General features: G+C 41.9%; 1 protein-coding gene across 1 annotated transcript in view; it reads left to right on the forward strand.

Moving 5' to 3' along the window:
* The window catches only part of LOC122245804 (uncharacterized), a 35,630-nt gene that overhangs the window by 18,236 nt on the left and 12,394 nt on the right, over window positions 1–5,000 (forward strand). The gene's annotated exons all lie outside the window — the stretch shown is intronic.

Below are 5,000 nucleotides of genomic sequence, written 5' to 3' on the forward strand. Positions count from 1 at the left end.
TTCGTCCTTCTCCCCACCCCCCCCCCTCTCACTTCTACTCCTCTCTCTTAACTTCTCCCATTCCAGTCCCCCTCTCACTTCTACTCTCCCCCTCTCTTTCTCTCCGTTAAACTTCTCCCCCCCCTCGCACTTCACTCTCACTTCAAACTACCCACTCACTTACCCTTCTCCCCTCCCCTCTCCCTACAAACTCACCCTCTCTCTTAACTTCTCCCACCCCCCTCTCACTCTACTCTCCTCTCTCTTTAAACTCTCCCCCCCGCCCTCTCACTTCTACACACCCTCTCTCTCTATTACCTTCTATCATCCCCCCCCCCCCCTCTACAACTCGTTCTACCCTCTCACTCTTTAACTTCATCCTCGCCCTCCCCCTCACTTCTACTCCCTCCTCTCGTGAACGACTCGCCCCCTCCCAGCCCTCTCACTGTCTACTCGCCATCTATATATTTTTCGTATATGTAGAAACACAATGGGGGGGGGACAGAGATCGGCGACGAGACGATATCTATGTATTCGCACTCACGGACCAGAGATATTCTAGAGAAACTAGAGATTTGAAATTGCTCAACTCCACGCATCTTCTGACTATCACTAGCTATCGTGTAATGATAAAGAAAAGAGATAGGAGTAGAAAAAGATATAGAGATGTTAGGAGGAAAGAAAAGAGATATGATTATAGAAAGATATAGATAGGGTTTAGGATAAAGAAAAATAAAAAAGAGATATGAGTAGATAGAGATAGGTTAAGAGAACTAAAAGATAAATTATTAGAAGAAGAGAGATAGGGTTATAGAAAAAAAATAGATATGAGTTAGATATATACAGATTGTTATTGATAGGAAACAATATATATGAGAATAAAGACATATAGGGTTAGGAGAACGAAACAGTCATATGCTAGGCAACTATCGCTAGGTATAATCTCACGAAAAATCTATAGTGACTAATAGAACATCTAAGCGGTTTAATGCTCGCACAGAACAATATATATTAGTAGCTACCTCCGATCGTTATCTTCTACCGCACCTCGCACTAGTATCTCCCTCTCGCGATTGTTTCTTCTAACAAACACAATCTCTCGTCGACTCTCGCTCTCATGTTTCTGCTCACTCCCCGCGCAATTACTTACTCTAACCTCGCGCTATTAACTTATCCCACCCCACCTCGCACTTCTAATCTATCTCTCGGTTAATGCTTGAATCTCCTCCCCTCTCAATTCGACTCTCCCTCGCTCTCTTTAACTTCTCTCCCTCCCCCCGCTCTCTTCTACTCTCCATCTATCTCACTTCTCCCCCTGCTCCCCTCTCCTCTACGCGCCCTCTCTCTCTTTAACTTCTCCCCCCCCCCCTCCCTTCTACTCTCCCTCCCTCCCCCCCACTTTCTTTAACTTCTTTCTCCCACCCCCCCTCCTCTCATCTACTCCCATCCCTCTCTCATACTAGTTAACTTCTCCCTCCCCCCTCACTTCTACCTCCCTCTCTCTTTATTTTCTTTCTCCCTCCCCCTCTCACTTCTAATCTCCCCTCTCTCTCCTCTCTTCTTTACTTCTCCCTCCCCCTCACCTTCTCGCTCTCCCCTCTCTCTTTACTTCGCCCCCCCCCTCTCCCTCTACTTCTCTCTCCTCCCTCTCTTTAACTTCTCCCTCCCCTCTCACTTCTACTTCTATCTCTCTTTAACCTCTCCCTCCCCCCTCACTCTACTTACTAACGTCTCTCTCTCTCTCTCTCTCTTTAACTTCTCCCTCCCCTCTCACTTCTACTCTCCCTCTCTCTCTTTAACTTCTCCCCCCCCTCACTTCTACTCTCCCTCTCTCTTAACTTCTCCTCCCCTCTCACTTCTACTCTCCCTCTCTCTCTCCTTCTCCTCCCCCTCTCACTTCTACTCTCTCTCTCTTTAACTTCTCCCTCCCCTCTCACTTCTACTCTCCCTTCTCTTTAACTTCTCCCCTCCACCTCTCACTTCTACTCTCTCTCTCTCTTTAACTTCTCCCTCCCCTCTCACTTCTACTCTCTCTCTCTTTAACTTCTCCCTCCCCCTCTCACTTCTACTCTCTCTCTCTCTTTAACTTCTCCCTCCCCTCTCACTTCTACTCTCTCTCTCTCGCTTTAACTTCTCCCTCCCCCTCCTCTCATTCTCTCCTCTCTCTTTAACTCTCCTCCCTCCCTCTCACTTCTATCTCTCCTCTCTCTCTTTAACTTCTCCCTCCCCTCTCACTTCTACTCCCTCCTCTCTCTCTTAACTTCTCCCTCCCCTCTCTCTTCTTCTCCCTCTCTCTCTTTAACTTCTTCCCCCCCCTCTCTACTTCTCTCTCTCTCTCTCTCTTTAACTTCTCCCTCCCCCTCACTTCTAAAACTCTCCCTCTCTCTCTTTAACTTCTCCCTCCCCTCTCACTTCTCCTCTCCCTCTCTCTCTTTAACTTCTCCCTCCCCCTCTCACTTCTACTCTCCCTCTCTCTCTTTAACTTCCCCCCCCCATTCTCACTTCTACTCTCCCTCTCTCTAACTTCTCCCTCTCTCTCTTTAACTTCTCCCTCCCCTCTCACTTCTACTCTCTCTCTCTCTAACTTCTCCCTCTCTCTCTTTAACTTCTCCCTCCCCTCTCACTTCTACTCTCCCTCTCTCTAACTTCTCCCTCTCTCTCTTTAACTTCCCCCCCCCATTCTCACTTCTACTCTCTCTCTCTCTCTTTAACTTCTCCCTCCCCTCTCACTTCTACTCTCTCTCTCTCTAACTTCTCCCTCTCTCTCTTTAACTTCTCCCTCCCCCTCTCACTTCTACTCTCCCTCTCTCTCTTTAACTTCCCCCCCCCTCTCACTTCTACTCTCCCTCTCTCTCTTTACCTTTCCCCCCTCCCTCTCACTTCTACTCTCTCTCTCTCTAACTCTTTTTGTGGACCAGAGTGGCCTTATCAGGCAACGATCCTGACATCCTGTGAAGTTCATATCTCATTCAGTGTGACAGAACTCGCAGTCTGTCATTGAAGTCAAAGGTTTGTGCTTACTGTGTAGTGTTATTTTTGACAGTGTGTCTGTTGTTATTCCTGGTATTGTGCAGTTTAACTTGTTATGATTTTGATGGATTTTCACTAGGCATTGAAAGCTTAGGAAAAGCGTTGAAATTTTGAGGTCACTGATGGTTTCAGGTTTGAATTTGAGTGGTGGGTTGGAAGCTTGATTGCGTGCACTTTTGTTTGTTTATTTGGATTGTTCTCCAAGTGGGATCTTAACTGCAAGGAAATGGGCGGGTTATGGGTGGTATGACCCTGTCTTTCCGGATACTGTGCCACCATTATTCACCCTTTACAAGTGTTGCGTAAGTTTTGCCTTTCTTTGTTTATATTGATCTTCATAAAGATGATCTACTTTTAGTCAATACTAAATTCATATATGATAGCACTCGAAATATATATCCCCCCCCCCCCCCCCGAGGTTTATGTATATTTTTTTTTCCTGATGGTGTTTTATTATGCTAATCCTTGATGCCTTTGTTTTGTACAGCGCTGGTGTGATATATAAGAAAAAAAAAGGTGGAATCCACTAATAAGGAAAAGCGTTGAAAATTAATACGGTTCATGATTACATAGTTAGGATACGAGTGATGAAAGTGGACAACCGTACAGTGTTTATCGTTTCCAAACACAATGTATACAGCGAAGAAAAACGCGAATTATGGGAAAGGTAATTTTCCATAATTGCCGCCATTGTACACTTTCGTCGAACTCTATTTATAGATTTTGTGTTTCTCTGTATATAGTTGTTGTGGTCTTTAAAGGTTAAGTATAATTAGTAGAGTTTGTAGTATATTCAGACGCTTAGTTACAAATAAAGTAACTTCTAGAATGTAACTTTAACATTTCAACGATGTCCTTCTATATCAATGACATTATTGTTTTCTAGTTATCTTTCGAGGTGTAACATTTCATTTTCTTACTTCAGATATATTTTTCCTTTGGATAAGTGACTTTCCTCCTAAAGATAACATGATGGTTCTTAATCATCCTCTGCCGATAACGTGTTACATCGGAAAAGAACCATAAGTACATTTATTTTCGATTTTTCCCTTCGATATGTGTTTATATGTCTTACGCTTCTCAATCCAGACGCTAAACCATTATTATTTTTTATTTATTTATTTATTCATTTTTATTTATTTATTTATTTTTATTTTTTTTACTTTATTTTTTATTTTTTTATTTTTTATTTTTTATTTTTTTTATTTTTTATTATTATTATTATTATTTATTATTTTTTTTTTTTGTGTGTGTGTGCGTGTGTGTGTGTGTGCGTGTGTTATCTTTTACAGACGTGTAAGCGTTTCGAGAGAATAGAGAAAATGTTATAATTTGTGTTTGTTAGACATTTCAAATTTCTTTTAAAGAATGTCATGTCCTAAAAGATATAGACTTTGCCTATGAACCTATTAGTAGATAGCTACAGTTTGAACCACAAACTAAATCCTAATCCCAATATCAGAAGGATCCTCAGGTCTTTATAAGGAACAATTATTACCAGTTAGAAAATAGTTTGGAATGGCAGTCTGTAATCAATATGCAATAATGCAATGTAGTTGAGAAGGCAAAAGAGGCAGCTCGAAAAAGAGTAACAAGAGTAGTCTGATAAATGAAGCAACGGACAGAAGAGTGTAAAGAGGGGAGATTCGAGAGATTAATTAAGATAATAAATGACCAAAAGAAGATGGAAACAAAGAAATCAAAATATGATGATGGACTCTCTGTATACAGGGACACGTACGAGATATATAACTGGCATGAACAGAAATATAAACTGGAATGCACTTCGAGGTGGCAACATTTGAGGAATAGTGTGGCAACCTACATACTGAGACATAAGTTGATACTCAAGATTGCAATAAAAACACGAAATCGAGAAATAATTTGCATATTCGCATTGTATACATTACGATAAAAGCTGAAGAGACGGCAGATGGGAGAAATAATATTTTAGTAAAACGATGACTAAGGGAAGATTGCAAAACTGGTTT

The sequence above is a fragment of the Penaeus japonicus genome, unplaced genomic scaffold (genome assembly GCF_977035675.1).
Source record: "Penaeus japonicus unplaced genomic scaffold, GWHDUDI00000001_assembly GWHDUDI00000013, whole genome shotgun sequence".
NCBI lineage: Eukaryota > Metazoa > Arthropoda > Malacostraca > Decapoda > Penaeidae > Penaeus > Penaeus japonicus.